We start from the raw sequence: 22,024 nt of genomic DNA on the forward strand, positions 1-22,024 counted from the left end.
TTGTTGTCCCTTTATTCTAGTGTATCTATCTTTAAGTATTTGTATATAATCGCATTGTAATTTGAATTCCCTTTAATTGCTGGGGAATTATGCCCTCAGTTGGAGACCATATTAAAAAGTGCTACCCACATTTCTAGTTTTAACTTATTTGACTCTGTTTTAATCTTTTGCCCACAGGACACCTCTTAGAATTAACTATTTCAGGTGTGCTTCCACAAAAAAGACTGGGTTAGTGAGGGAGCTCTCTGCCTATACAATCTATACCACATCTTTATTGATGTAGATATTGAGATGTCAAAAATCTTCATTAAGGGTACAGAGAAGGTTGTACCTATAGGGGAAAGAGTTAAATTAGGATTTGATTAAAACATTTTTATAGTTTAAAAAAATCAGGTCAAAATGATCTCCCCTTTCACTGGGTCAGATACGCAAAAGCTATGAAAGGAAAAATAATCAAGTGTCTGGACAGCAAAGAATTTGGACCTACAGCAGTATGACTGTGATTTTTAATGATCCTGATGACAAAAACAGACAAGGTTCTGAAAAGCTTCTGCTTTTAAAAGTCCGGGCTCGGCCACAGTCTGACATTTTTAGACAATCCCTCCCTGTCAGCAACCTACATGATGTCAATGGACTATGACATGTAACTGACAAAAAGAGTAGCCATAAGCATCATTAGCATCTTTTGTGTGGAAACAACCAAAAATGAGACACTACTTGACCACCGAGTGGCAGAATTAACAATAATCCCGGTTTTGTGTGACAGTCAGAAAAAGCGGTCTGCATGAATCCGACTGAGGTATGAAGAGAGAGTTCGACTCAGCGTGAGCAGGAGAACAAGGGCCCCTCTGACAGCACAGAAATCTATATGCAACTCTGCACTTCACTGCTCTCTCCTGCATGATGCATAAACTGAATCATCCCTTTCACTCTCTACACAGACGTGATAGTGTGCTCTGGCTATGGATGATACTCTCCCATCTCTCTGTCAATGATCTCTTCCTAAATCCTTTTAGAGTATATTTCTCTATTCCCTTCAGCAACACATCACCCTGATAGAATAATTTCATCATTTCTTTACCAGAGATTGTAAAACATCAACAATTAAAGATACTATAATTTTATTAGTGGGTGGGGTGATTCTGTCTGGTTTTTCAAACAAATTAAAAGAAAGCTATTTGTATTTATATCTTTATATTAGCCTTTCTCTTAAAAAACACAGATGGGATTTATGTTTGCATGCCTCATGTCAATGGAGTAAAAAGTGTTGCTGCTTTACATTTTCATTACATTTCATAGAGACTAACATGGTGTACTTTTAATATCTGCAACCAAAACAAACAACTAAACGGAGATATAAAATAAATGTTCTGTCAGGACCACTACAGTAAAACGAAAACTGTCATTTTCATCTGGAGTAAGTTATTTTTGGCAGCATCACTCCGTACTGGGACTTCTCTCCCTTTCCATGTGCAGATGTGAAAAGCTTGAGGCAGCGAGACCGGCGCGTACCCCCCATACAGAACAAAGAAGGCATCGCTGTCAACAGATATGACACTGATTAGGTCAGACAACATGGAAAATGTTTGGGTGTTCAGATGGGTTGCAAAGCAGCTTGCAGGAATGCAGCAACTGTATGTCCAATATTAACCTTTCCAACTGAATGTGTGTTAGGGTATCAGCTGAGCCATCAGATGATGTGGGCAGACACAGAGTGGGCTGGGATCAACGGATCTACGAATTATGTCTGAACTTTATTTGATCAAGGATATGCTCAGTTTTTAGTCTATTTTATACATTTTCAGCTTTGATCAGTGTTAAACAATATCTTTATATTAGGATATATTGTAATAGTTTGTAAATACTTCATGAATATAATTATTAATTTAGTAAACTTAATTAGCTATTAATAATTAATAAATGTATAAATGCTCCAGGTATGAGTTCTGGCAATCTGGCCACCAAGGCTTCCAGCCCAGTGCACATACCACTGGAACCCTACACCCCCCTCCTCTAGGTAGTGGACCGACAGGAGGGCGGGTCCATTTTGCCCATTCAAGATAAGCCGAGTCAGGTCTATATGCAGCATTCTGAACATAGTCAGTTCATTAATTCCTCAACTCTAACAGTAACAGAGACCTTTCTGACAGTACACAATATTAAAATAATTAGAGGAAGGGAGATAAATCAAGCATTAGGACATACTGCCAGGAACAGGGTGCCAATAAAACTTCCAGAAATAAGCAACAGTCAGATTAGAGCTACAGAATAAACTCAAGCTGTGGTGCTTCATTTTACAATGTAAAACTCGGTCATAAAAAATTGATAATACCTTTCTTACACTGTCCAAAAACTTTACAGTAATGTATCTTATAAAAGAGGAACCCAGTTTTATATTTAACCTAACAGGGAAATTCCTAGCAGTGTTTGGCGGTCATTTACTGTTATACAGCTCCTCGTGTAAAGTAAAAATATCACTATGTATCACTGAATGAAAAAGCTGGCCCAATGACAATGCTACTTTTAAGACTGTATTATAAATAGCTGCATCGCGTATGCTGCTGAAACAGGTGGTACCACCATTAGCTTTTGCTATTTGAGTAGAGTAGGAGGGGTGAAGACTTCCTGGATTCCACACGTAGTCTGCTGACTGGAAAAGTGTTGCCTGAAAAATATGACCTTTTGCCTTCCTGTCATCTGACGAAGCCACCTGTACACATACACACACACGCACGACATACTGGCCACCTACATCACGCCCGTCAGATAACGTAGGTCACATGCTACCACAAGTTACAGCCAACTTGTGAGTGTTTCCCCTCAGGCCCTGAAACACCTCCACGTCACTGAAGGGCTCTCTGATGTGTGACGGAGCAGATGTGGGATGGGAGGATATCATCTCTCAGGAGTGGCTTTAATGGAGGAGCACTCCTGCACATATGGACAGTGGCTGAGTTGCTGGGTGAGTTGTGTGGCTGTGCAGCGTTGACATACTTCCGCCCTAGTCCTACCGCCCTCTCATGTTAATGTTCAACAACTTGGCCAGCTGTAACGATACCTGGCTATGAGTAAGATATGACAGTGCTTCTTTCCCAAGGCCAGTGCATCATGACTAATCACAGTCAGAAGAGTTTGAGAACATGCTCACTCAGCTCTCATTAAAACAACTAAATGTTGTTTAGTTATTATGCTATCTATTATGTTAATTATTACATAATTGTAAAATTGTAAAGTAACAGCCACAAGTTCAACTGCTCATTATGGCAAATATCTAATCAGCCAATAACATGGCATCAACTCGGTACATTTAGGCATGTAGACATGGTCGAGACTGTCATTGTCCCACACAACTGTCTTCATAGTTTACAGAGAATTGTCTGAAAAACAGAAAATAACCAATAACGGCAGTTCTCTGGATGAAAATGCCTCAGAGGTCAGATAAGAATTAAAAGACTTCTTCAAGCTGATAAGCAGGCAACAGTAACTGAAATAACCACTTGTTACAACCAAGGTATGCAGAAGAGCATCTGTGAATGCACTGTGTATTGAATCTTTAAGCAGATGAGCTACAGCAGCAGAAGACCACACCAGGTACCATAGGATATGACCTAAAATATAATAAATCATGTATAAAATGGTATAGCTGAGAAATATGTTCATTTGCACTAAAAAATTATAACAGCCTATAGCATATACTAGCCTATACTCCAATCAATGTTTTACAGTGACTCCCTCTTTAATTGATCAATTTCAACTGGGTAATGCTACAAATGTTTCCATTACAAAGTCTTAGCGACTTCTTAAATTTCAGTGGTGCAATTTAAATAACAAGCTTAAAGCCAACTAGAGCTCTAGCTGTCAAGAAATTGCAATGAAGTTAATAAACAAATACAGTCTTGGATTCACAATAGCTGGTGCAACACAGTGCAGCTACTGAGTTAACATATTTTGTCATTCAAAAGTCTGGCATGCTGATTAGATGAATATGGTGTTTGAAGAAAATACCCTCTTTCCTGCCCGACCTATTTTTAAGTTCAATCCCTAGACCCAGCTAAGAATAATTAATGGCTCAATCGTCCCTAAGTGAACTATACAGCAGTAATTATGACCATATGCTATTCCAAAGACTTTTAATTGCCTAATTAAAATCTTATTAAACTATTGGACAGAGATAGGGGACATTTTGAACTTAAGGTTCAGGGGAGTTAAATTCATCAAGCTTGCTTCTCCTCTGGGGCTTGTGACACAGGGTCAGAATTGTGGAATTTATCACAAGTGCTGAATTCCTAAAGCATCCCAAATTTAAAGCTATCAGGAACTAAGAATGTATTGATAGATTAATGTAATATATGGCTGTGAAAGTGGATGAGCATATTTCATCACCTCTGTCTTTGAAACCTATACAAGTGCTGAAACCAACCCTGTCTCAGAAGTGAAAATATATGAAATGATTTTCCATTTCATTCCATTTCCCCTCTGCACAAATTTCCATAACAGATGTGAAGCCAGCAGAAGCAGCTTGCTGATGAAATGTAAAGTAGCGGAGCTAGGTCTGTCGCCAGACCTGCTATTACTATCAACGTCGAAGTGGGTGAAAGAAGAGCAGCAGGGGCTCTGCGACGGGCCGAAAAGTGCTTTAATACCGTAAATGCCGAGGACAAAGAGAAGCAAATGAAAGGACAAAGACACCACCTTCTCCTGCTGGTCACCTCACCTCATCGAACTCCAATCTTTATATTAACACTAGTAAGGAGGAATCAATCACTTCAGAGTCGCTAATCTCATCAGCAAAGTTCAACGTTCAGACTTGTGAGGGCGAGTTGCTTCTCTTATTTGCTTCTCCTTTATTTCTTGGCACGTTGGCCAATTCACATGTCCAAACAAAGGTAAACAGGGCTTAAAAAGCGCTTGCATCTTAAAAATATTCACGTACACTGAAAAAAAGGGACTGGCCATCTCTTGGATTTATGTAAGCATCTTGCATGCATTTAACACAATTGCCTCATGTTTTAAAGTTAAATGTAACTATATAGTGTAAAAACTACATGATATGCAGAAAGGGTGTATTAAATTGTTCATATCATGTTCAGGTGAAGTAAGTCAATAAGATAGCAACGTTAAATCTCGTGAAACCACGCGTGATTTCATCTCGCGGGCTTTGGATCGTGGTTTAAAAAAGGCATCCATCTCAGTCAAGTCGAGCAGCCAACTCTACGTTTTTGGTATGTCTTGATTTTTTGAATTCATTTTTACCATATTTCAGCCAAATGTAGTTAAACGTCTAGAGTGTCGCCATGTAACATGCTAAAAAAGAGCCGTTAGCTTATTTGCTGTTTTATCTGTTGTCAAAGAATTGGCGCTTTTTCATTTGAATTTGTCTTTGGCACAAGAGCCGTAATATCACATTAAACCTAATTACGAGGCACTCATAACATAATTTGGTTTTCTGTGTGAATAGATTTGTCAACTGACTCTTCGGTTACATTGTGTATTTACTGCACCGTGGTGTTAGTGAGATTTTGGACATTGAACAGCTTTAGCTAATATCATCAGCGGCATTATGCTAGCTTACATCCCTACCCCTCCTGCCCTCACCTGCTGTCCTTTTGTTTTTGTTTTTTTTGCTGCACATTGAGAGATGACCTCTATTCTGCATTTCACCAGGAGTCAGCTGATGGATTGTGGGTTCAAGGTGTTATGGTAAGAAAGTATATTCTATTTTCGTTTCTGTAACTTAATTATAATAGGTTTTTTATAATTATTAGGTGCATGCATACTCACCCTATTAATACAACTGAGAGATCCAAAATCTGCCATAGGTTTAACTTATACCTGTATGTATTGCCAGAAAGGTGATTACTGGACTCGCATTAATGCACACTTGAACTGAAATGAGGTTGTAACTTGTGGGTTGTTGGGTTGCAAATCAGAAACAAACATCTTTGGATTTTTTTTAATCCCATAAGATCTGGAAACACAGTTTTTGTTCAACAAAACATTACTGATTAACCAAGCACAGTGCCTGCTGTTATTTCAAAATAATTTTATGTCATTTCAGATAAAATGCAGCATTCCAGTGCATCCCAACCATGCCTTTACAGTCAAGGTTTCTAACGGAGCTGAGTTTTTCTCTGACAGTCTGCTGAAAGTGTTTGCAAAGTGATCAGGGGAACAGGGCACAAAGCTAAAGGATGTAGCTGCCATAATGACAGTGAGCACTTTAAAATTCTTTAACTACAAAGTGTATATGTATTGCATTAGGTCAGTAAAAGATTTTTATGCTACATCCATTGAAACAGTCAACTATTACCTGTGAGTAATGATTCCACTAAAAGGATGCCATAATTTTCGTCATGCATTTACTGGCCCACTGAGAAAAAATTATCTTTTTTTAAAAATAAATGTTCTGGAAACTATATATCCATAAAGTTGATGTCAAACAGGAACTTTTGATATTGCTTTGTAGATGCTGGTGTTGCATGTTGACTGGTTTAAAAAGTCAAGAGTTTTTGTCTGGGATCATTTTCTTCTGTGCTACTGAAAAGTTCACAAATCTCTGTTTTCTTTGTTATAATAGTCAAGGATGACATTAATGCTCGGAGTCCCTCATCAAAGTGCTCCGCATCTGTGTGAAAGACAATTGCAACATCTTGGTGCAGGAGTTCATGGTGAGTGTTTTATGAGTAGATTGTGGCTTTGCAACATTTAAAAATGCATTTAGTTATCCACTTGATCCTCATTGGACTGGTTAGGACCAGTAGTCCTCTTTAATAATTTGAAGTTCACATGAGGCCTGGTAGTGAACTCGGCCGCCGGCCCTTGAGGCCCCATCCCCACCCCTGTATTAGGGGTCACATCAGTGTGAAAAAACTTTAAATTTGTCATTCTAATGAACAAAGGAAAATCCCACCAATATTTATATTAGCTTTTGTTTGAAAAAATGACCAACTGACCAACAGCTAACCAAATTGTGGGGCTGAAAGTCTAAATTCTAACATCTTCTGAGTGACATAGCCTGGATTTCTGATGGGCCGGTGTCTTTCTAACAAAAACTAATGTAAAGCATTTGAAATTATTATGTTTTTCACCCTCTCTTAGAAACTCTGTTAGACCATGAATGGCAGCATGGCAGGCCACTCTTTGGCTATAGCTATTTACTATGTTGCTTGCATTGGTTTAAATTACTCTAACATTAGAACTGGTAGATTCAAAAGAGATGAGTTTAAAAAGGAATCTTAAAGAAATGTTTTGTGTTTAACCAGGACTTGACTGAGGCCACTGCACAGATTGAGAAAACCACAATGAACATCTGTCTCCAGAGGATGCGGCAGGCAATGACTTTTCTGATGTTGTTCTTCAAGATCTGGATAACGTGACCTTTGCAGTAGCCATGCTGTTTGGACCTTTTTTATTCCTTCAACATGAGTTACCCATCACAACTCTGCTACACTTTTGAGGTGATTCAATGGGTGGTAATGGAGTTGGATGCAACTCAGCTCTCAAGAAAAGCTCACAACTAAGACAAAACTGCTCCTGCAACGAAGCTCACTGTTATGCATGTGAGGTGACCAGCTCTAGGTGAGAGGACATTTAAATCTCACACTTGTTCTGCTGCATTTTTGAAGCTCAATTCCAGGAACGGATCGCAGGGTTCATTTTTATATACTCTGCAACTGCCATGAGGACGAGCCGTTTTTTTGTTGTTTGTTTTTCCTTTTGCTCTGTACAAGTTCTGTTTGTCTGTTTGGCAGCATTTTTAAATTTCTCTTTGTATTTTTTTCTTTCTTTTACTAGTGAAGAGATGTAGCGTGAACAGTTATACAGTCTAAATATCCCATATGGGTCGTGTGAAATGGTATTTTCAGTTTCATTCAGTTGAAGTAAAGAACGTTGAATATTTCTAAGTGTGCTGTTTTGAACCAAGATGTCACAGTATGATCAGTGCTGTAATTTTTGACAGTCACTGTATCAATGTTATTTTTGCGTCTCTTGAATAAAGGTTTTGACCTGCAAGTGCTAATTTCTTTAGTTATTGGGGTAAAATGGGTAGTGTTAATAGGAAGGTGTTTGCCAATTCAGTAACCTAATTTAATGTTAATGGAAACTAACATTACCTCAAATTGTTTAGTTATAATTGTTGTTTAACTGAATCTTGACGTTAGAGGCCTTAAATAGAATGTTTTGTATTGTTCTTTCCCAACATTTTTCAAAAGAAACAGTCCAATTTCTTTGCTGTGATTGATTCCAGAGAACACGGAAGAACTGACATTATTTAACTGTTGATTTATATAGATTCAGTAGAGGAGTAATGTCAGTTTAATTCTTTACCTACTGCAGTGAAATTAGACATGTTGTTTTGAAAGGTTACTGGTGGATGCCAGCAACCATCTTGGAAGAGAACAATACAATCTGTTATAAGGCCTCCATTTGAAAATTGTGTATTTGATACTAGAATATAATAGCAAAATGTAATTTGAAGATAACATGTAGTATTTAAGTGACCAAGTAGTATTGGGTAAAAGTTATTGAATCGTGTTGGGATAACGTGAGAAAATTGTGAAGGATTAAAATATTCCAAGAGCTCAAATTACTTCATCAAAACATGTTTAAGTCACATTTTATCAACACAAATTGCACAAGTTTATTGAACATGAATAAATTGTGTTAATTTAATTCAATTGTTTAAGTTGCTGCCAAAGCAAAACATCTGTGTGCAACAAATGTCCACCATTGAATTAAGTAAATCCAACAACATATTTTTTTCAGTGTATAGTCACTGCCATGATGTTTATAGAAGCTTGTACTTTCTCTCTGCACTTTTTGCCACTCTTCTGAAAGCCCCAGTGTAAGCTGATCCACTTTAAGGAAGGAGACTGCACTGTTGATCTTGCAGAAATGGCCTATTTCTTTTCTACAGTCTCTTGTACTGTTGTCACACCGATTGCAGTGAGAGGGAACACCCTACATCTCCCATTTCATTATGACGCACCTTTCAGGGACCAAAACTAACAAACAACCTGTTATTAAAAGCATTTTTCTCTTATTGGGGTTTTGGTAAATAATTTGACCCTTTTACGCTTGATCGCTTGTATGATAAACTATCCAGATATTCAAAATCAGTGTTCAAAAGCTGAAACTATTTTGACGGCGATGTTCAACAGTTAGATCTGCAAAACAAAAAGATGTTCCTCTTTACTCGGAAATATAATACTGCGTGTCCTGACATTTGGTGGAATGGCACTAAAGAAAATCACTGCTGTTTACACCACAAATGTTTATAGTACTATTCATACTACAATAAATGTTTATTCTTTTATAACTACTGAGAGGAGGATGGAGTGACCTGCAAACAGTGCCTCGGCTTCAATCTTGAACTATTTATGAATTTGCAGTTTCAGTGAAATAAAAGAGTTTTCCACTTATAAACAAAATGTAAGAGGTTTGGTAATGATTATATTTATTTATGTTGCTAATCTGCAGCTTAAGAAGTTTACTCTACAGATGGAAGCAGGCTAAAGTTCTCACTGTCAGGAAACATCCTAACCATCTCACCCTCTCAAACTGTTGGCTGAGAGTAACAGCCTGTATCCGTGAGAGTGACCATATGCGCTCCAGCAAATGTGACAAATTCTTCGATGACTATTTTATAGCAGAAATAAAAGCACAGAGTAATATACTGTTCAGAGTACTGGATAAGATATTGAGGGCCTTTAGTTTATGAGGCTTCCTGCCTGCTGCCAGACACAGGTGAGAAACCGTTTCAGCCCAGGCTGCTGAAAGTAGGTCAGGCCTGTTGAAACACTCAGTGCCATTCGAAATGTCTCCACTTGTTTGCAATAAAATCCTGTCTGCGTTTGCTGGAGTGAAATATCGACCACAATGCAGTGAGATAACAGCCATTCACCTCAGGTTCTGTACCGTGCTTCTCCTTGTTTACATCCACTAACTTGGTTTTTTTCAAAGATAAGCATGTGAAACACAAGTAAAGTTAAATGGAGTGGTACTTGTATGCACCTTTCCACTTTCCACTCTTTTCTTTTTTTTTTACTACAAGTCTCATTCAACCAAACACAAACATTTATAATACAACACTATCTATCACTATCTACGCGCTTACTAACTTTCACACTTCAGTGGATGCATCAGGGGCAACTCAGGGTACAGCTCTTGCCTAAGGATGCAACGACATCCGAACCACTAACCTTACAATTTGTAGATGACCCATCCTATCACCCAAGTCACAGCTGCCCAACAAAGTATTCTGAGGCTGTTTGAATACAAGTTTTCATGTTTTAGAAGACACACTGAAAAATTCAAGTACTAAAAGCATAAAGTTATGCTGTCTGAACTGTCATATGGTGATGATGTCATAACATCCACACCTTTTATGACACTTGATGTCTCAGCCATTAACTGTAAACTTCCAAAACCAACAAACCATCATACACACCCATTTCACCATGTGACTGACCTGCTGAGTTATACAGAGGTGAGCAAGGGTCAAGGAACTGCATTCCCTTTGTAGCTCTCATTTTAGCTTTTGTTATTTAACTACTGTGGTAATGTTTATTCTAGTGCAACACTTTTAATGTCTCCCACGAGAAACTGCATGAAAATGTAGCATGTTATCCCCGTTTTTAAATGATTTCACATTTTACCATTCTATGATGGACGGCTTTTCACTCTTCCCAATAGTAAACTTTGTTTGGAACAACTTTAAATACATCCGATTCAGACCAAAAAGAGCATCATGTTAGCAATAAAGTCAGAATAAGCTTAAATCTGCAGTACCAATTATTCCAGAGAAGCTACAGCTCTTCCCTTCTGCTAGATGAGCCCTTGCATATATGCATGTGCTTCATATGCTGAAACAATAGGTCAGTGCTGAATTCTGGCATCATGCAGGATTTGAACTACATGCTGCCAAGTCTGGCAAGCTGAAAGTTCTCTGCTTAACCTTTTGAGCCCTACATATTATGTACATGTTGGCCAAACTCTTCCATTAAATTTTCTAAAGCCTAACAGGACTTCCTCCCTCTTACTTTTCATTTGTAACACTGAGTTATCCTACATGGTAGCCTATGGCACAGCTCACATGCACCTTCCCAGAAATACAATTACATTACAAAAACATTTGGTAGTAATATACCATTTGTTTCACTTATAAAACAAAATGCAATAGACTGTAAATGTATCAAGTTTGCTCATTATAGTGTGCCACAGCTTATAGTCAGCCTTTTTCTCCAATCAGTATATACACTCAAAATCAGATGTCTTTCTTTCTGTAACAATAAGCGACTATTTCATTGGGAACTTGATATTAAGGGTTTCATTAATGCAGAGACACGAAAATTATAAATGTCCACAAAGTGAGGACTCAACACAGTACTATAAATTATACTTTTTTTTCCTACTTGGACAGCTTTAAACTGAAAGGTTATTATCAGATTTTTTTGTCAGCTGTCACCGAAAAAATGTTACCATCCCGTGTTTTACAAGAATAAAAGATTAACTTTTAATTATTATTTTTTTGACTCCTGAGATTATTTAGCATATGTAAAGGAGTTGCCAAATAAAACTGAACAACCATAAAAAAAACCACTATATGCTTGGAAAAAGCAAAGTGAACCTTTTGAACCATAGAAGTCAAGTTTGTGGACAGTTCAAAAACGAAGTGATGTGCTGCATTTGCATTTGCTGCCCGTGTAAACTCATGGATCGTTCGATCAACAACAATCCATTGAAATATTTAACCTCGCTAAAATTGATTAGGCTGGTGTGGCATCCATGAAAGGGCGTAAACAAAACACGGCGGCTGTTGCCGCTTGATGTCCGCAGCAAGAAGCTGCACGCATTCCAGTAGCTTAGAGGCTTACACACAAGCTCAGGCTATAGGCCACTGGGCAGAGAGCTGCACCCATCCATCACTGTGTACAAATGATAAAAGGCTCAGAACGTCCACTTCTCCAAATGGCCACAGACCAGCTTTTACCGAATGTCAAGAGCATCAAGGCTAAAAAGCATATTGTAAACCTCACAGATCGAACATGCTGGTGACCTTCAGTCCTTTTTTTAAATAGACAAATAAAGCAATTCTGAACAAAATGCAATCAACCAAACTTTCAGTCTAATGAATATTGATTATGAATCTAAAAGAATACTGGAATGAAAACTATCACTTAAACCATAAGAATAATAAAATTTAGTTAAAAAGAAACATTGTCAGCATATAATAAATGAGAAATGTAATACTTCCAAAGCTTTTTTGAAAATCCCTAGCTAGAAACAAAGATAGCCCAGGGAAAGGCGTGTTCGTCCGAGCAGGTGTAATCAAGTTCATGTTCACGCTGTAATTATCTATTGTACATTCTGTATAAAATGACACCTATGAGAACTGTTTATAGCCTAATCCAATCGTGTGGAAAGTGATTTAGATTTACAATACCAAGAGCTGAAGTAGCAACTAGTGATTGTTCACCAGTAGCGATATGACTGTAAATCTGATTATTGCTAAACTTTTATTTAAGTATCCACAGCTCTTAACATGACAGGAATTGTAGACTTTTCCTTCTTTTATTCGGGCCTTCCACTTGAAGCAAAAGGCATGTTTTGAAAGGCTTATCGCTCTTCAACAACACATTCAGTGAGATTCAGGGAAGTCCACTAACAATGACCAAAAACCAAGTTCTCTAAACCGAGCTCATGAGAGTACACAAATAATGACGAATGACTCCTTTTCCTGTGCTTGTAGTCATACTCGTTCAGTTGTGTCTTATCTCTAGTGTTAACCCTTAAGATTCAGTGATTTAAAAGTTAATTTTTGACCTCTTTATCTGGCGAACAAACCACATTAAAAAGTTTTTGTGGGGGGTAGTCTGTATTCTTTATATGGGGTCCGAGAGTGGGGCAGCTGCCACCCACATCAAGTGACCTCACTTAGTACCGATCAATAGCAAGCTGCGCATTCCTAATGTGAAGTATTCAGCCATCACTTAAACGCTGGTATCCTAGTCATCCGAGCTATCTTGAGAATCCGTCACTACAATGATATTTGGGTTAAATTCCAATCATTGAGATCCAATATCCCAGACGACCAGATCTGACCTATAAGGGCAGCGAATCTGGTAAACCATACGGGGGAGATGAGCTCTTGTCAATCAAGAGTATCTGCCTATAGGCTGCTGCTGATCCAGATACTCAAGGTCACACTTGTCAAGCCAGCACTGCTCAGTTTAGATTCAACTTCACATGTTTGCTCTTTACTGTTTTTATCCTCGTGCCCTTTTTTTATTTGCCCTTTAAATCGCAAACACAAATCGTGCACACAGCAAATATATGGCCCAACACTGATCCTGTGGCTTGATGATTTAATGGATGACTGACTGACTCTTCTACTTAACTAGAAAAGTATAATCAGGGGATTAGCAAACTATCAGATGACAGAGCTCAGTGTGCTTGCCTGCAGGTACAGGGGTATGTTAAAAATTGCTTCAATTCTACTGAGTAATTTTTAACAACAACAACAAAAAAGAATAATCTAACAAACATCCCAGTTCATGACATCTTAAAGCCAAATTGCTCTGAGCAGTCAGTTAAGGCAGAACTGCAGTGCATATAATAAGGACCCTTAAAGTTCACGTAGCTCCATGTTTGCACCAGCGTGTGCTCGAGATACAATCGAAGCCCTGACATGTCTGCACGGCGCCCAGCTGGATTCGTGTAGGTGGGAGCTGATGTCATGGAGAGATGGAGGTGAAATGGTGTGTTACTAGAAAGTTGAGCCTTTTCACTGTGATGTCAGAGAAGCGCACATTTCCGCACCTATTTCACAACGTGAAGGTGCTAAGGGATGGTTTATTATTTTGCAGACAAGAAAGGACTAAATTAGGAAATTCAGCAGATAACATCAAGCCATGTTTTTTTCAGTTGAATTTACAGATAATGTGGAAAAAAATCCTATTATCTATAATGATGAAGCACATTCCCGTAAACCAAAAAAAGGTCAAATTTTCATTTAGGCTTATAAAAATAATAGGCAGATAACAGGAACATTCAAGTTTCTCTTAACAAACATCCAGTAAACCCAAGAGGCTGCTCTGTAGCTGGTCTCTGACATTACCATGAGCCAAGCAAGTGATTCATCTCATTATTTATAAACTATAAGATGTAAAGTCAGTGATTTGATGCATGAGCTGGGACAGGATAAACAGCCTTGTTTTGCTTGGATCACTAACAAACCAGAAAGAGAAGTGGACAAAAAGCAAGGCCAGAAGACATTTTAATACTTGAAACAGTTTAATATGCAGATACCTGATAAACTGAGCTCTGTGCAGGATTGTTTAGATTTAGTCAGGGTACTGATTTTTTAGAGTTTAAGCAATCCCATCACTGAAAAAAGTATTTCTTTATGTATTTTTATGCCCCAATAAGACCCAGTGACCACAGAAGTAGTCATCAGCAGTGTTAGTTGCTGTGAGCTTGAACTTCACCTGCATGCCGAACAGCTTCAACCCCTCCAGATGTCTGGAGGCCTCTCTAGACCTAGAGCCAGCACATCTATAACTGTCTCCTGCACTGCCCGGACTCTAGTGGATAACTGCCAGAAAGAAAGCAGAGATGCAGGAGGATCTGAGCCCTGCAGCCACTCATGCTGCACAAAAAGTGCTGAAAGAGGCCATAGGATGGCCTGTGTACTCTGTCTTAATATATCTCATCTTCAATCCGATCTGATGAATTATTCAACCAGAATACTGTGCCTCTCACCTAAAACATCTGCCCTGCCAGCCTGTCTGCCAGGTCCGGCTTACACTCTGCTCTGCCACAGGAAGCTTTTAGTCTACTGCTGTCCTGTGGGCTCTGTTGCATTTAACCCCTTTGCTCCATTTCTGTTTCCATCTCTCGGACCGCAGGCGTAGAGAGGAAAAGAGATCATGTTACTGTGTCAGAAAACAGGATCAATCTATAAAAGGCCTTCTGTTTTTTTTGTTTTTTAAAAAACAAAGAAATACAGAAGTAGCTTTGCTACAACTATGCAACCATCCAACTGTCGCACATGACTCATCGTCATTTCAATATATGAAAGCAGAAAGTATTCTGAAAGGTCACACTCAAGAGCCAAATTCAACATAATTGGCAATAAAGACTGAAGACTGATGATCTATTTAATTAGCAACCCACAACTGTTCATGTGCTTCATAAAGTTAAAGTCAACATTTTTCAGGGCAAAGGACTTTCAGACACCTCAAAACAACCAAGCAGGGCCTACATATTCACATAAGAGTTAGCTAACTAAAATCACACCTGCACTCTCATAAAAATTGATCAACAGATTTACAACAAAGTGTGTAATATTTGAGCTCTGTGCAACATGACACATGAGAGGCGAGAGTGCCTTTTGCAGTGGGCTACATTGTACTATTTGTGTCCAAGGTTAGAGAAGAGCAACTATGTCAGTTAGGTGTTTCAGCCAATGTCCATCGAATATGTCTCTGTAAAGTAAGTAATCACAATGTTAAAAGACAGCATGTTTACAAGGAGGGGCAATCAGACGTGTGATTGGAGAGCTGCCGCAGGAATGTCTTTAAGGGTCAGTGGCACCATTAGCAGAGTAAAGGGCATAACCTGGAATGCTTAGAGATATCAAATCACGGCTACGGGGGAGGGACAAGTTGCCAAACAAGGCTCGGCCGGAGGCTGATTCAATCATCAGAGCTACTCCCGCACTTACATCAGGATGGACACAAACAAATTCAACCACTAACAGTGACATGATGTACATTTCCTGTATGTGATCCAATAGTCGATGCGTTCTTTTTATAGCTTTACGTTTTAAAAAACAGCTTTATAATGAAACATGCACGAGGAACAGGTGCGAGGTGATGAGTGACGGAAATATACCCTGAAATGGGAATTTTGCAACTCTCACACCAGCAAGTAGGAAATGCTGACACGTGTGTAAGCATACTCCACATAGTTTTGTAAAGCTGTTTCAAATGATTGTGTACAGTTAAAATAGAGCGCTGCACGTACAAGACAAGGTCCCGCAGTACTTCCTGTGGATGTGACTTTTTTCGATGCGTTAAAAAGGCACGTGTGGGTCTAGGAGATGCTGACGTGAGAGCACTGATCTGGCCATGTTCCATGTCCACAGTCATTTCCCACACCATGGCACAGCACTAGACTGGGAATAAACAGAGAAGCCCGCTGTGCTCCCAGAATGCATGTTTGCAGAGTTCCCATCAGTGAGTACACAGTAATAGGACTCCCTGAAGGCCTGTGTTTAACCTTTAGGTTACAAGTGGCTGGCCCTTCTCTTCTGTACCCCGGCCATAAACCCTTTTTTGTCTTGTTTTCAACAACACTTAGAAAAACGTAAAGGAAGTCAGATAAAATCACAACATCTAAAGGACATGTGACGTGATTAAAAAGTCCAGAACAGCTAGTACATGGACTGTGCAGCGAGACTAGTCTTGGTCAGACTCTGAGTTTGAACTGTTAAGGCATTACAGACGATTGCCGACACTCAGGAAAAGAAACCGAATAATCTGAGATTTCCTGACCACTAAGTAAACTCCACCTGCTGATGAGAATCGTGTAACTTGACCTAAAGTTACCAAAATCTTCACTTTCTATTTTATTTATTTTACTTGAGGGCTCATTTTCAGGAACATCTCTGTAAGAAACACCATGAATGCAAAAGAATACCTGAGGTTACTGCAGTAAGTATAGATCAGGGATGTCATTGGGCAACATTTTGGATGAACACATCTCTTAAAAATATTTTTCGCAACTGCTGAGAACATACATATAGTACAAATGCTGTACATAGCAGACACGCATATGCATACTTTATGTTGGGGCAAGAGTCAACCTGACAATATAAACAGATGAAGGAGGATGAGAGCAGCCTAAAGCTGAGAAAATACCCCTGGGATGTGCTGACAAACTAGAAATGTGAACGTGGGGCCAGCACGGAGGATTAGCTGTGGTAAAACAGTGTGATGCAGTATGATTAATTTCTTCTTTGTCTGTTCTCCACAATGCAGATTTAGTAATCAGCAACAGGTTGCTTGTTGCTTTGAGCTGCTACCATTGACAGCCCACAGTTCCACCTTGCTTACACTACTTTGAGCAGACTCGATGCAGCACAGCAGCGCCTCGAACACACTTTCAGTCTGCAGAGGAATGTTTCAGCAGCGTTCAGGTCAAGGCAGGCTCTCACTGCAAGCAACAACCACCATGTCATAAATTAAACTTTTTTGTGAAGTCTGGATTTTAGCTATTGATATAACAGGCACCATCCTTTACCAACGAGCCAAAGCCTCTCTGACAGCATCATACAGGCAGCTCATTGTCGAGGCCGCCGGCATCCAGAATGCAACTGCCAGCTGTTTTCTTTGTGGATCAAACCAAAAGAAACAGCAGGCCAAGGTCAGCACAGACAAGCTTTTCTCCTACAGCAGACAGACCAATCTCCATATAGCGGGCCAGAAAAAAAGTCGATCGCTGCCACAAATGTGATAGCACTGTTGATTATATTCCACCCTCTTGTGGAATAATCCGCCATTCTTGAAAATTCATGAAAGCTCGCATTTATTCACGTTCTGCTGCTGGGTGTTTGTTGATCGCTTGAGAATCTGTGTCTGCGTGCAAGATTGTTTGTGAGGGTTATCTCTCATGTCCCCTGTTGGTAGATAGATGCTAGACAAACACAGATAAGCTTTTAAGGAGGATATCAAGTTTTCCTGAGGATGTATCCTGTAAGATCACAGTGATTCAGATTGTTTTATGGTAAAGTTTCCCTCCACTCCAAAAAGTCCACTCCAAAAAATAGCCTGGATGTTTTGAATGACCTTTACTGTGCTGAATGATAAACATACACCTAAAAGAGAACATGATTGTACGCTCAGCCAGCTGCAGTAAAATATGCAACTTAAAAAAAAGCTTATGGGGAAGCTTGAAACCTCCAAAGTTCACAACCGGAAGTTATTCTAGTCAGACGGCACTATTTCCATATTTATTGAGCCTTTTTATATTAGGGAAATGAAATAAACGTGATGTAAGAATACAAAAGACAATATAATACACAAGTTATTTTTAAATGCAACATAATAAAACTAAAGCTCACTCCAATAGGGGAAAATCAACCATATCCTTCTACTGATTGACTGCTAACCACATTTCTGACAGTTTGCCATTAGTAGATTGTTTTGCCAGCAGCATGTCAGTGAGAACATTATTTGATGTTTCTATATGCTATCACACAAAATTCCAAAAAAGGATTCCAATTTCAATTGGAAAAGTACATGCTGATGATTCTGTTCTTTCATCTGATTTCCCATACCCTTCTTGATTTACAAAAAGTAGCTTGGAGAGGATGCAGGGGTAATTGCACCCACATTTCCTACCCTCTGCCTGCAAATAGGAGCCCAAACCCCCAGACACAGGCTCACTCCTGAAGAGCTGTGCCTCAGCATAAAGACGCTAGAGACAGCCGATACATGCCAAAAAGTGTTAAAATGTAACACACCCAGGCAAATACCTATTATTCTAAGGGAAATGAGTCCAAGATCAACATCACTTAATGCATGGGTATCTCCTACATGTTTAGGAGATAGAACAATGACCCACAAATACGAACACACTGCACACACATGCATGAGGCTGCACTCAAAGTGGGTTTTTAATGACCCCATTGCCCTTCTATCACCTTACGATAAAGACCTAGTGGAGAGGATGGTGGTCTGTCTCATGTCAACTCACACCCACTTTTCCTTTTAAAGAGAGAAGCTAACCTCACATGGGCTCACTCATAAAAACATCATAATTCTCCAACAGGCAAATGATGGGTTATCCTAGCATTGTTTTAACAGGTAACCAGAACTGCAGCGCACTCGCATCAATGATTCATGCAGCCACGGCACCACGCAGTTAATGAACACAAGGGTAGTCATTGTAACACCATTACTTACGCTCTGTCCCAGTCAGCTGTTAAACAGAAACTCACGTCAGATCTAAAACAGCTTTCCTTTAGGTGGCCCACAGGCAGATCAGTCCCTCTTTCAGGGGGGGACGTCTGAAGAAAAAAAATCCACAGGTACAGAGAAGTTTAAATCTCTCTCAGATGACAGCTCTGAGTCCACACGTCCACACTCTCCCTCTGTCTGACACAGTCTACTACAGCCTGCCCCCTGGCCACTCAACAGACTGCAGCTCCGCCCACACACAGTCACAAGAGGGAGGGAGGTACACTTCTACAAGTCTGATGTTGACTCATTTTTTCTTTTTTTTTTTTAAATCCAGCAACCTTCTGCACTACTTTAATGACTCAGAGTAAAATAGAAACACTCACATTATCCTGCATGGGGAACGTTAGCAATGAAGATCAAAAAGAACACATAAGCAATAGTAAAAGACAGATAACAGATCTAATATTAACCACAAAGACAGTAAACTATTAACATCAGATTTATATTTTTTTACTTAGTATGCATATCCTAACATTCTTCTTTAGTGTGAACTTAAGAAGACGTTCTTGGCATTTTTGCCCAACATCATTTGTTTTTAAAAATTAAAATAAATACACTAATGTCCTGTCATTTTCTGGTCATTACATTTTTGGCTGTGCTTTCAAAGAGAATTCCTACAATGTTGTGAAAACATAAAGAGAGAATACAACAGCAAACTATTTTTTTGGACAAGACTCCACTGATACGAGTAACATATAGAAGCTTCCTTACTAGTTATAGTGACACAAAAGCAGATTGGATTTCAACACTTATAATCTCTTAAATATGTAAATCTTAAATATGTTAATAAGTAAATATTAAAGCTAGAATGTGCAGCCTTTAATGAATCTGTATTCCTAGTCTTTTATTTGGAAATTTAAATTCCTGAATAAAAATCTAGCCATCACAAACTTTTGATAACAAATAGAACAACAAAGATACTCACTAGTGTTAATTGAGATGTGGTAAACTTGTTTTTGCAGCTCGCCCATCTTATTATTAGTAGTAATACTTCTTTCTAATAGTCATTCGGATTTTGAGACAGTGTCTGTTCAAAACAAATACCTCCCAACCACAGCTACAGCTTCTTTTATTTCAGACTTAAACCTCCGTGAAGTAAAATCTGACGATCAAAAGGAACACTTCTTTCTCTTTGGATGGCATATCTGTGAAACATGTCACTAACACGCAGCTTCGAGCATGAGGGTTCACTTGTTTACGTCTTGGCATCGAACATTCTTTTCATTTTCCAAGTTAATCATCAGAAATCTGACAGAAATGTCTAGAATTTTATCATGTAGCCACAGCGTTGCAACAAAAGCATTCTTCAATGCCTCCTACATATTTAAAACTTTAAAGCAGCATTAGTCCTTTTGCATGCTCCAACAGTAACCGTTTCGTGCTTATTTTAAAGTCCTAGGACTTAATGTAAATCAGTGAGAGCCGAGATCCACTGAACTTAAGGCTACATGAGAGGCACGTGAAGAAGAGAGTCCTGCATGTGAAGCTGAGCCACATACCAGTTCTAAAATAATACACACAACAGTAGCAAGGGCAATGTTTTCAGGCCATGACACTGAAAGTACGACAGAGGTGATGCAAAGTCTTAGAAGAGGCCTTTTCATTACTTGTAAAGGGGACATCAGACTCCAAAGAATCACCTCTTTTTGTACTTTATGAACAGAGCTCTAATAGTTTTCTTAATATATTAATAATAATCATGATTTTTACAATGTATACTAATATGCTGATACCTCAGGTTTGTTTGAAACATGCTAATAAATACACATCAAAGTATTTAAAAAGTCTAGTCGAAGCGAAGTGTTACCAAAAAAACTTTACATGCCTGCTCCAAAAATATTTGCAGGGTAAATAGAGAGAAGTGTAAGATAACAGCATGTTGAGACGGGGACGCCTGTTTCGAAAATAGCATATGCTAATTATACACTTTAGGCAACTGCTAAGGAGGGCGATGCGATGCCAAGTTTGAGATGTTGGGACTCTGAATTTCAGCTCAGTGTTCTTTTACGAAGTCGACTCCACACTGAGGCCGTAGCGAGGATACTCACTCACCTATTTATAACTTACGTCTACTGGATACCTCCCTCAGATTAGTGGCACACCTCTTGTTGAGCTAAACCACCTGCTACTGCCATGCAGCGGACAGTTTCAAACAATCCGTAGGACTTCTCTGACAGATGTCTAAACACATAGAGCAGACCAGTCAAACAGATACAAACTGGCCCAGTTAATGCGCGTGCCCTGAAAATGTCACTTTTCATTGCGTCTGCTTTATGACTTCAACAAAAACGGCACTCCTGCAGTTAGCAATTAGCAAACACAGAAACGCTCCTCTGTGCGAAATGGTTAACTACCACAGAGGAGGCTATGAGGACATTACTCAGGGATGGTCGGCCATAAGCTGCTTTTGGAATTAGGTTAAGCATAAATATTAAGGGAAAGAAGACACTGGAGTACAAAGTTTGAAAAACTGAGTGAATAATTCCTTGTTTTTATCTATTAATATTCTGAAAGGGCAGTTGCATTATTATTATTATAGGGTTTTAGGTTAATATTTATGTGTTAAGAATAAAACTGATATCGCTTACTGTTTACATACAAAGACTGATCATGGGATTGAAATCACATTAGCGTCACTGTCACATCACAGGGAGTGTCAACCAAGAAAGAAGCCCCATGCTCCAAAACTGACACCCACAAGCTCGACTGAAATTTGCAAAGCTTTTATGGCAAGACAAGACAAAGTTTAAGCCATTTGGCTACAATGACAGGAGGTATGTTTGGAGGAGCAAGGGTGAGGCTAAGTTTGATTATCAAGCACGGTAGTAGTAGCGTCATGCTTTGAGGCTGTTTTGCTGCCAGTGACAATGGTACATTACACAAAGTGGATGAAATGAGGAAAAAGGACTACCTCCAAATTCTTCTGCTTCACATCAGATCAGGAGGTAGACAGCTCAAACCTAGACACAGTTAGGCGTTCCGTCTGGACAATGACT

The 22,024-nt window shown here is 39.1% G+C and overlaps 1 protein-coding gene and 1 long non-coding RNA gene across 4 annotated transcripts in view; one reads left to right on the forward strand and one right to left on the reverse strand.

The window, feature by feature from the left end:
• The window catches only part of sema4ba (sema domain, immunoglobulin domain (Ig), transmembrane domain (TM) and short cytoplasmic domain, (semaphorin) 4Ba), a 57,136-nt gene that overhangs the window by 25,916 nt on the left and 9,196 nt on the right, over positions 1–22,024 (reverse strand). Inside the window, exon 1 of one of the 3 annotated variants that reach the window (XM_085461781.1) lies at positions 18,972–19,158. The exons of the other annotated variants lie outside the window; for them this stretch is intronic. The gene's annotated coding sequence lies outside the window, so the exon portion shown is untranslated. Of the gene's footprint in view, positions 1–18,971; positions 19,159–22,024 lie in introns of those variants that run through there. 3 annotated transcript variants of the gene reach the window in all.
• Positions 6,122–8,013, forward strand: LOC146704559 (uncharacterized). The gene is made up of 3 exons (XR_014921186.1): positions 6,122–6,211; positions 6,578–6,668; positions 7,263–8,013. It is a non-coding gene; the product is annotated as an uncharacterized LOC146704559 (long non-coding RNA).

The sequence above is a fragment of the Copadichromis virginalis genome, linkage group LG7 (assembly GCF_057382275.1).
Source record: "Copadichromis virginalis isolate Kocher_CV1m ecotype Utaka linkage group LG7, C_Virginalis_male_GT1.1, whole genome shotgun sequence".
Classification (NCBI taxonomy): Eukaryota; Metazoa; Chordata; class Actinopteri; order Cichliformes; family Cichlidae; genus Copadichromis; species Copadichromis virginalis.